The 11,561-nt window shown below is 32.4% G+C and overlaps 1 long non-coding RNA gene across 1 annotated transcript; it reads left to right on the top strand.

The window, feature by feature from the left end:
• Positions 1-3,719: 3,719 nt before the first annotated feature.
• Positions 3,720-5,588, top strand: LOC148760854 (uncharacterized). Its single transcript, XR_016028148.1, has 3 exons — positions 3,720-3,829; positions 4,475-4,559; positions 5,428-5,588. It is a non-coding gene; the product is annotated as an uncharacterized LOC148760854 (long non-coding RNA).
• Positions 5,589-11,561: the final 5,973 nt, after the last annotated feature.

Genomic DNA, 11,561 nt, shown 5'->3' on the forward strand with positions numbered 1-11,561 from the left:
AGGTTGAACAAGGTTTATGTTTTGTATTTCGTGTTGTGTTGAACTGAATACTTATGTTTTATGCTATTAGATTAAGTGATAAATGTTTGAACTGCTAGTTTAGGGATATTTTTAGGACATTGTTGTTGAATGTTTATATCTATGTGATCAAAAGCCAATCTTGAAACTTTATGATTACTGCTTAGTTGAGCAATATTTGTACATAGATATCCATTAAACTTGCAAGAAAAATTTGATTCCTTATTGTTCTTAATGCATATAATAAGGAGGAGCACATACTTAGGGGGAGCAATCCTTAAATTTGCACATAGAATTTATTACTTTAAAGACATTGCACTCTTAATCTAAGGGTGTTTTGTCATCATAAAAAAAGAGAGAGAATGTTGACTCCATATGTTTTTGATGATAACAAAACATTCTTTATTTATTAATATCTAACTTCACTATTTAACTGTGCAGGATATACTTTAATCCCTCTAACAAATTTGTTAATTAAAGGCAAGACAAGATGCTTGCTAAATTTGAAGATGGGTTAATCAGTTAAAGATAAAAAGAAGAAAGTGATTAGTAAATACAGAACACTATTAACAGATTAACATGAAACCTTAACCAGTTAAGGCATAATTGGGCACTATATAGAAGCAAGATAGCAAAGCCTTATTCATATAGCACCAGGCTTAATTGATTAAGAAGGTATTAGAAGTAAAAGCAGAAGCAATTTAATTGGTTAAGGAATTGGGTTAATTGGTAAAAGAACAAGACCTTAAGTACCCTCAAGTGTCAAAATCCAAACCCAAATTAAAGATAACCATTGAAGGGAGCCAAAATGAAGAAATTTAATTCAAAGAATTTTTAATTGGTTAAAGCATATTTTAATCAATTAAAGATGAAGGGAGATAAGTTTCAATCAGTTAAAGGGAGGTTAACCAATTAAAGGAAGTCTGTTAGGTAGAGAACTTTTAAAATAGAGAGTTTTTAATCAGTTAGAGTCTCTTTTAACCAATTAACACAGTAAATAGAGCTGTTATATAGTGCAAGTCAAAAAAAGCTTAATCGATTAGAGCCTAGTTTTAACTAGTTAACAGAACATTGTCTGCCTATTTGAATTTAAATGCTAGAAGATAAAATAACAGCTAAAATAGCATCAGATTTGTTCCCAACGGCTAGAAACTATCCCTAATAGCAAAATCTAATGTTCAAATAAGAGAGAGAAGCACCTAAGATCTTATTTTGGGCAAAAAGCCAAAAAACCTTTTCTTACACACTTGTTCCTCATTCTTATTTTTGTCAAAGTGTTTGAGCTTGATTGTATTCCTTTTAGATCAATAAGGATGATCACGTGTACTTCTTTTTCTTCTTAATTCTTAGTTAGTTAGAGTGTAGGAAGTACTTTAAGGTTATTTGTAAGGAATTAGAGCATGGGTTATAAGCTCACCTTGTAAAAGCTTGGTGAAAGCTGTTAATTCCACTAGTGTAGTAAAGTTGGGTTGAAAATCCTTGATTGGGAGATCGAGGTAGTGGTGTAGGTCAAGGGGACCAAACCAATATAAATACTTATGTTCTGTCCACTTCCCTTTATGTTTTCTTAGTGTCTTTTAATCCTAACAAGTTTTAATCTTTCTTTCTTATCTTACAAAGAGTTTTAAGCACAAGAGTTGACTTCAAAACAATTTTCAAAAGTGCTAGTCACCCTTCTAGAACTCCTTAGGGACAAACAAACCCAAGCAGCTTCCACTACCAAATCCATTCGGATAATTAAACATGACATTTGAGAGAGTGCCTCAACTCAAGAAGTATGCATTCATATATAATTATGCTCAAAGTATATTTCTTTTGAAAATTTATAACATTTTCCAAATGCATGTATCTGTGTAAAACCATCAAAACCAAAGAACTCACAAGTTCATATACCAACATATATCATGCCAACTAATGGCCAAGTATAAACATTTATCAAAATATATTTAACCAAAACAAAGTATGACTCAAACTCATCGAAGCAATGCAACAAAAGATGGGAAACCTTTATTAGATGCCTTAGATTCCACCTACCAAGTATTAGCAAAGAAATGACTCCCTTGATAAGCCAACCAAAGATCTACAAATCAAAAAGCAAATATGTCACAGCCTAGTTTTTGAGCCATGACCGATGCATGGGCCCAATGGGTATAGCCCACTAAGCCCAAGGAAGCCTATTTATTGACCTGTTCATCATTCCATCAAAAGTTCCTAAAGTCACATTTCATGATTCCAATTCAAAATAATGCTAACCATTGCCAACTCATAGTGGCATTACCAATCAAAATATACATATATTGTCTAAAACATACATCTTAATAATTTACATCGGGTTTGTCTATACACAATAAAAAAGATACTCGACTTCCAACAGAGAGACTCGGGCAAATATACAACTATTGAATGCCGAGATACTTACCAAGGAGACGAATCTATAAGGACACCTCGACCTAGTTACCGACTGCCTCCTGATCTGAAAACATGAAGTTGAAAACAGTGAGTATCAACTCAGTTAGTGAACAAAGGAAGGGAACAAGCAAACGATAAGAAAAGTTTAAAGAAATCAAACAGTGAGTATAAATGAAATACCCCATACTTTGATATGGTGATAAATAAAGTTGATCGAATACAAATTGAAGTCAATTAAAATGTTTAGAAGTGATAAAAGATGAAAAGAGTAGTTTAGGATAAAACATTTCGCAAGTGAGGAAATAATAATGAAATAATAATAATTTTATCAGAGGAGAATTTGTGAGATAAAAGGCGATTTAGAAGTCAAGTGAGGCATAATAAGGTATTTCAAGTACCAAGGAGACAAGATAAAATTTTTAAAATATTAATATTTAGCCGGATGTCGAAATCAGTCATGAAAAAGGATCATATGGTTGATCCAAGTGGGGGAGAAGATGACAAGCCCGACTCTATAAAAATATTTTTCATGACATACATGTGATGGATAGCATGTTTGCATGCTAAGAGAGTCCCGAAAAAAAAATTTTATAAAAGACGGTATTGTACTTAGAGGTACAACAAAGTTGAGTTAAACCTCGAACTAGATCAAATAGAGAATTTACAATGAAATTAAGAATTTTAAAGTCCCAGAATGGTTTAATATGGTGATTCGGAGTTCGAGGATCAATTTGGAGTCAAATTGGAATTTTTGCTATCTAGGGGCAAAATGGTCATTTGCCACCTGGGGACAAAATGGAAATCTTTAAAAAATATTTTTGGCCCCATTTGACTTATTGGAGTAAGATTTGAGGTTTAGAAGTGAAAAATTTTAATTTCGGTATAATGTGGAGAAAAAGGGTAAAATGGTAATTTTACCACCCAGAATCGAAAATTTAATTTTTGAAAGGATTTTGATCAAATTTAATTATTTGGAGTGTGAAATGAGTATGAGGAGTGCAAATTATGCATTATGGAAAATTTTCAATTTTTGGGGTAAAAATGTAATTTTTGAAAAGTTCGGGGGTAAAAGTCTAATTTTGAAAAATTTGCTCCACCAAAACTTTGGAAAAATCTGGAAATTTCACTTAAGACTTGGATAAGTCAAAGGGAATGCATGGTGGAAAAAGTAGGACAAGTGGATGGCTAGAAAAAAAATTGATTAATAAAATATTTAAAATATGAATAAAATAATATTATTTTATTAAACAATAAAAAGGCATAAAAAAATCAGCCCATAACCCATTCTTCTTCTTCAACATTCGGCCAAGAAAGAAACAAGAGAGAGAAAGGAGAAAATAAAACCCTAGCCAAGAAATTTAAAGGGAAAATAGGTGGAAATTCAAAAATCAAGTGAAAAAAGGTAACATTTCTTAAATTTGTCTTGTGCTTTACCTTTCCCATGCATTTTCCATCATTTTTCATGGTTGAATCATGTGATTTGAGGATGATTTCAATTCTGGTCATATGGGTTTAGAGAGAGAAAGTTGTTAGATAAATTTGATTTTGAGCTATGTTAGTGTTTAGTGTTAGTTTAGCATGTTTATGAGTAAAACAACAAGAAAAATATTTATCTTCTCCATGAATTTCCCTAGGCCGAATCTAGCCAATGGTATGTGAGGATGAGGTTGACTTTATTTTAAGAGAATTGGGTGGAAAAATGATGAATTATGAGGTTGAAAATTAAATGAGAATTTTCGGTGCAATAAATTGAAATTTTTACCCACTAGGGGTAAAAGCATAATTTATAGTCCGAACTGATAAATTGGACCAAATTCACAGTCATTGAGGTATTGTGGATATAATTGGATAATTGAAATTGAAATGGATGGAATTGGAGTCGAATTGGGGATTTTAGGACTTTACACCGTGTATAGGCGAGTTAGGTCGGACACCGCAATTAAGCGATTGTTTAAACATTTCAAATCCTATCTAGTGCATACGCATGGATAAGAGCCTGAAATAATTTATGATAAATTGACACAATTTATTGAATTTTGTGTCATAGATTATGGATAGGTGGTGAGTCAATTGTTTCGGGTAAGAGACTACACCCGAGGGCGAAAGATAGGAGTATTTCTACTCCTAATACTGTGAGTAAACTTATTATCGTCTTAATTATCTATAGTAGTTTTATACAACTGTGTGATTTTATGAAAAATGGGTTTAAATGGTAAATTGTTATGTTTTAATAGAAATTGTGATTTTATAAAATGATTTTATAAATTTTCTAAAAAATTGAATACTGGTTTTGAAATAGAGTAATTGGAAACTGCCTGCTTGTGTTGCAAATTTATGGTTTTGAATTGAATGGCTTATGATAATAAATGAGCATGAATGGCTAAACTGATTTTGGTGTTAGAATTATTTATACTGTGTATTTAGCCTTGAGAGGCTAGGTTGCGATAAATTGTCATGTCATGCTAGAATGAATTTTATTGATTGGTGGATTATATATTAATTATTTACTGCAGAGGGGGTTCCGTGGACCAGCCTATTAGAGGGGCACGGTAAACTCCATTATATTATTACCTCGAACGGAGAGGCGCGTAGGGTATCTCCTGGGGTATAGCTTAGGGTTCACTTCACGCCAAACCACCATGTGAAGGGGAACTCAGCCAACGCCAAGGAACGGCTGTATTTTTCTCAAACTAAAAATATATTTTAAGTGTATATGAAATTTTAACAGCCTTGACGGACTCGGTTGGATGCCCTGCGCAAGGTATCACTGAGTATGAGTTTTGGCACGAGCCAAAGTTTTAAGAAATTCATAAGCCAATTTGATTACTCGATTTATATGGATTGATTTTATTTGGTTGAAATGGACTGAAAGGTAATGAAATTACGGTATGATGACTTATTTTAATTGTCTCCATTTACTCGACTTTAGATACTTTAGATGGTATCTGTTTACTCACTGGGATTATAAAATCTAACCCCTTCTTCCTATACATTTTTCAGGCTCAGGACAGTTTGTAGATAGTCGAGTAAGACGAGAACTAAGCTCGGAACTGCATTATAGAAAGTAAGAGTTCACAGTCTTACATCCTCTTGGTCAATTGGAGCCCACGTGTCATTGCAGATCAAAACTTATATTTTGGTTATCTGTATTTCTATTCATACAATTTTTACTTTACTTTCATGTGCGAAAAAATTATTTACGAATATTTCTATAAAAATTTATTTTATGAGAAAATAGAATATTTTATTTATTATTTTTGAATAGTACTAGTTGTCAACAATTTGCTTTCAAATGAACGTTTTAGATACTTAATTGTTTTTAAATCATTAAATATATATTTTCTGCTTACCTACTACATTTTTAGCAAGTTTTGAGATTTTTGACGAAAAATTACGAAAATACCCCTGTGAGCCAGAAAATAATATTTTATTGTTCTTATTTAAAAATGACTTATGATTTTTTTGAAATGCGAGATTTAATAACTGTTGCTCACTGGGGAGATGCGGAAGTTGATGCTAAGGCTTGCGAGGTTTCAATCGACATTCGGGGTGAAGAATGTCTGTCGAGGCCTCGAGGCGGTTGTCACGGGCCCGATGGGGAGTTTCGGGTCGTGACAATTTTATTGGTATCAAAGCATGGTTTAAAGATCAAATATTTTGATTTAAAGCTTTGGATTTAAAAGTTTTTTATTTTAAAGTTGTTTTAAGGAATCTACACTGACACTGCGTGGCCCCAAGTCCAGTTAAGTTAAGATAAGTTAAGTTAGGTTAGATTGAATAGAATGTATTCATCTTCATATAGAAATCTACCTACTTTTGAGATGCATAAATAATTAAACAATTACTATTTGATTGCATATAGGTTTTGAGGTGCACTAGTGACATACACACCATGTCTAGAAGAGGTGCTAGTCTCGATACCTCTCATAGTGATAGTGAGGGATCTCTAGATTCTACGGCTAGAAGCAAATGACACCCTGATACAGGTGATTCGGAAGGTGGTCTGTCTCAAATTTCTGATAATAGAATTCCTAAGAACTTATCAGAATGGGTTCATAATAAAGGGAGCTTCGAGAGTAGCGAGAATTTTGAAAGTGAGAGTAGCTCCAATACATCGAAAATTGAACAAGATTTCCTTTCGGAACAACCTGGAGAGCACCCTAGAGAATGGACGAGGGAAGAAATTGCAAGGGGATATATTCGTTCTAGGAAGAGTGTGACAGTAGTCCGACACTTTCCACCAGGCTGTGGGAGAAATGTAAGGGGACAACCAAAAAAGGATAAGGAGAAAGTAACAGTGGCAAGTAAACCCCTTAGAAAAGTGTCAGGTGTACGACATTTTCCTCCTGGTTGTGGAAGAAATGCTGCACCGGTGAGTGATGAAGAATATAGGAGAATACAACAAGCCTGGATTGAGGAGCAAAGGAAAAAAATCTCAGGATGAAGAAAACCCAGAAGAGGATCTTTAGGAGGACTCGGAGTATAATCTTCCGATAAGATCAGATTAAGATGATGATCCCAAGGACATGTAATATTTTCGTAGGATTTTACACTACCTTAACTCTAAGTAGATGTTGTGTAAAAGAGATAACAATTATCTGTACAAAGAAGTAAAAATAGTTTGGCTTTTAAAGTATAGGACTAGAATGTATTATAAAATGGATGTTTAAGTAACTGAAGGTATATGGGAATCTTTAGTATGATAGGGATAAATTGGTAATATAATTATTAAGGAAGGTTATAGAATGAAGCAATAAGGTTATAAATGACATTCGGAATGGATAATGTGATTACGTTAATGATTGTAATTTAAGCATGAAGGGAATTATTCAGTGATGTTATGACACTATGAGGTAATAGTTGGGCACAAATATAACCAAATGAAGTTAAATTATGGAATATGGGGAATATAAAATTTTGATTCAGTAAGGATTACGAGAATAAAGTAAGGAGGAAGGTGGGCTATTTTCGTAGTTAATTATACCGAAAGTCAATAAGATTATTGGAGTATAAGACAAAGAAGATAATTGGATAGGGATGACAATAAATTTGAGGAAAGTTGTAGATAGTAAGCAACTTATGTGTAGAGTGGTATATATATCATGAATTTATTACACTGTATGGAAAAGATGTTATGAGGTGGAATTTTATGAATGTTGATAAAAGTTAAAAGATGACATGAGATGAAAGTATTAATCTGGCATAGTGTGTATGACAAGAAAATAGAAGGTATCTATACTTATAGAACTCATGATATATATCAAAAAAGGGAAACCACTGGTTGAGAATGATTGATGTGGTGACTTTGAATGCAGACAAATAGCTTTGATGGGAAAATTTCTAATAGCTACAGTACTTCAACATTGACTGTTCAACGTTGTAATGCTCCGAATACCTCACGCCTATGATGCATGAATAAGATGGGAGTGACACGATAATGCGCTTACAAATTGAATTTTGGTTGTTGGTCATTGTGTTTTGTTATCTGGAAGTGTTGAATATTCTGGAGAATGTTTACCCAAATGAATTGAAAAACTTCTTTATTGCCTTGTATATAGGCATATAATTAAAAGAAAAAAAAATTGAAAGATTCTTGAAATGACTATATTGAGATGAGATACCAAATAATGAAAGTGTGAAGGAAGAATTATGAGACTGGTATAGAAAATCAGTTTACATAGAATATCATTACAAGAATTTGTAATATCTGTTTTGTTCAGTAAAATGACAAGGGTTAGTAACAACATGAGGCTAATTGTGTGGCACCCTAGAAACCTATGAAGATGAGTTAGGGATTGAATGGATGAGTACGTATTTATATATCTTTAAGAGTAAGTGTTTTAGGAATACATAAACATCTTTGAGAAGAGATTCTAATCATACACAACAAGTATGAAACGTAAAATTTTTAAAACTTGCTGAGAAGCCTAACGGCTAAATCACAAGTTAAGGGATCACATGCTGTGAGACATAAGTTTAAGATAGATATTCCCAAGGAAATATTCAAGAGAAGTTTTGCTCTCTCGTTAAAGCAAGCACTAAGTTATGTGATTATAAAAAGGAAGCTGTAAGCTGAGAGTGATATTAGTATTAATATTGAAAAATACTTAAGGAGAATCTAGTTTTAAGTTTTACAATTTCAAGTACAATTTATAAATTGGTTAAGGAAGAATGATGTTATGTTCATATGAAAGAGTGGAACAAAGGATGATAGAAGTTGACCATGAAAATAAAGTCATATAATGAAACTTTCCTAATATATATTATGGAAATTGGAATTCGAAAATGCTTGAGGTCTACATGATTCAAATGAGTTTGAGTCTTAAGTGACAAATCAATATCGTAATGCAAGAAAGATACAAGGTAATATAGAGGCATGAAAGATGATTAAGGACAAAAGGATGACTCTTAGGAATTGTGGTATTGCATAGATGCAATGATCAATTTGAGATAAATCTTTGAGGCATCAATAGGATTATAAAGCATACACGCATAATAGATTATAATTCAATGGAGATGACATTGTGATGAATGATATATAGTATAAGAAAACTCAAACATATGGTTGGAAATGATATGAATGATATGAAGTTATACACAAGTATAATAAGAAGGTTGACATGCACTATAAGAATTATTATATTGAAACTAGGATTGGGATACGGATGAATAAAGGGGGAATGTAGTCCAAGGCATGTGAACACATGGATTCCTATATATAAAGAGAGATGTTGACATTTGAAAATGCATGTATATATGTATATATGAAATTGATAATTTTACTAACTAAAGTGAAGAATGGTTCTCAGTAATAGGGAGATTTTGAAATAGTGTCCAAAGAGGTCAGTGAGCTAAAGTGTTAACGGACATGCAATGAACGATTAAAGTTATGAGTGACTTTGAAGGTAAACCTTAATTATTTAAGTTCTTAATGGAACTCTAATAAAGGAAGGGTATGCACCAGTATAAGATGGATGAATCAAGGTTGAGAAATTTGGTACGGAGCGAATTAATAAAACGATGATTAAGTATACATAAGTAAGTATGATATGTGATCGAAATCAGTATAATTGAGGTGAAGTTATGGTTCAAATTTAATAATGGTGATAAAGGCATGCTTAGTGTCTCGATATAAGAGATCATGGTTATGAAAAGTATTACTGATCCAGTTCCAAAGGATGATAAGTGCCATAAATAAAGCATTTAATTGAATTGAAGGTGAATGAGGGAAATAAATTGAATGTCCCTATAGAAAAAAACAAGGAGTAGGATCATAGAAGGAGATTGATAACGCAACATCGACGGGAATTCGAGGACGAATTCTATTTAAGTGGGGGAGATTGAAATACCCTATACTTTGATATGGTGATAAATAAAGTTGATCGAATACAAATTGAAGTCAATTAAAATGTTTAGAAGTGATAAAAGACGAAAAGAGTAGTTTAGGATAAAACATTTCGCAAGTGAGGAAATAACAATAAAATAATAATAATTTTATCAGAGGAGAATTTGTGAGATAAAAGGCGATTTAGAAGTCAAGTGAGGCATAATAAGGTATTTCAGGTACCAAGGAGACAAGATAAAATTTTTAAAATATTAATATTTAGCCGGATGTCGAAATCAGTCATGAAAAAGGATCATATGGTTGATCCAAGTGGGGGAGAAGATGACAAGCCAGACTCTATAAAAATATTTGTCATGACATACTGTGATGGATAGCATGTTTGCATGCTAAGAGAGTCCCGAAAAAAAAAATTTACAAAAGTCGGTATTGTACCTAGAGGTACAACAAAGTTGAGTTAAACCTCGAACTAGATCAAATAGAGAATTTACAATGAAATTAATAATTTTAAAGTCCCAGAATGGGTTAATATGGTGATTCGGAGTTCGAGGATCAATTTGGAGTCAAATTGGAATTTTTGCTATCTAGGGGAAAAATGGTCATTTGCCACCTAGGGACAAAATGGAAATTTTTAGAAAAGATTTTTGGCCCCATTTGACTTATTGGAGTAAGATTTGAGGTTTAGAAGTGAAAAATTTTAATTTCGGTATAATGTGGAGAAAAAGGGTAAAATGGTAATTTTACCACCCATAATCGAAAATTTAATTTTTGAAAGGATTTTGATCAAATTTAATTATTTGGATTGTGAAATGAGTATGAGGAGTGCAAATTATGCATTATGGCAAATTTTCAATTTTGGGGTAAAAATGTAATTTTTGAAAAGTTCGGGGGTAAAAGTCTAATTTTGAAAAATTTGCTCCACCAAAACTTTGGAAAAATCTGGAAATTTCACTTAAGACTTGGATAAGTCAAAAGGAATGCATGGTGGAAAAAGTAGGACAAGTGGATGGCTAGAAAAAAAAATGGATTAATAAAATATTTAAAATATGAATAAAATAATATTATTTCATTAAACAATAAAAAGGCATAAAAAAATCAGCCCATAACCCATACTTCTTCTTCAACATTCGGCCAAGAAAGAAACAAGAGAGAGAAAGGAGAAAATAAAACCCTAGCCAAGAAATTTAAAGGGAAAATAGGTGGAAATTCAAAAATCAAGTGAAAAAAGGTAACATTTCTTAAATTTGTCTTGTGCTTTACCTTTCCCATGCATTTTCCATCATTTTTCATGGTTGAATCATGTGATTTGAGAATGATTTCAATTCTGGTCATATGGGTTTAGAGTGAGAAAGTTGTTAGATAAATTTGATTTTGAGCTATGTTAGTGTTTAGTGTTAGTTTAGCATGTTTATGAGTAAAACAACAAGAAAAATATTTATCTTCTCCATGAATTTCCCTAGGCCGAATCTAGCCAATGATATGTGAGGATGAGGTTGACTTTATTTTAAGAGAATTGGGTGGAAAAATGATGAATTATGAGGTTGGAAATTAAATGAGAATTTTTGGTGCAATAAATTGAAATTTTTACCCACTAGGGGTAAAAGCGTAATTTATAGTCCGAACTGATAAATTGGACCAAATTCACAGTCATTGAGGTATTGTGGATATAATTGGATAATTGAAATTGAAATGGATGGAATTGGAGTCGAATTGGGGATTTTAGGACTTTACACCGTGTATAGGAGAGTTAGGTCGGACACCGCAATTAAGCGATTGTTTAAATATTTTAAAT

Source organism: Theobroma cacao, chromosome 9 (genome assembly GCF_053813885.1).
Source record: "Theobroma cacao isolate CCN51 chromosome 9, ASM5381388v1, whole genome shotgun sequence".
Classification (NCBI taxonomy): Eukaryota; Viridiplantae; Streptophyta; class Magnoliopsida; order Malvales; family Malvaceae; genus Theobroma; species Theobroma cacao.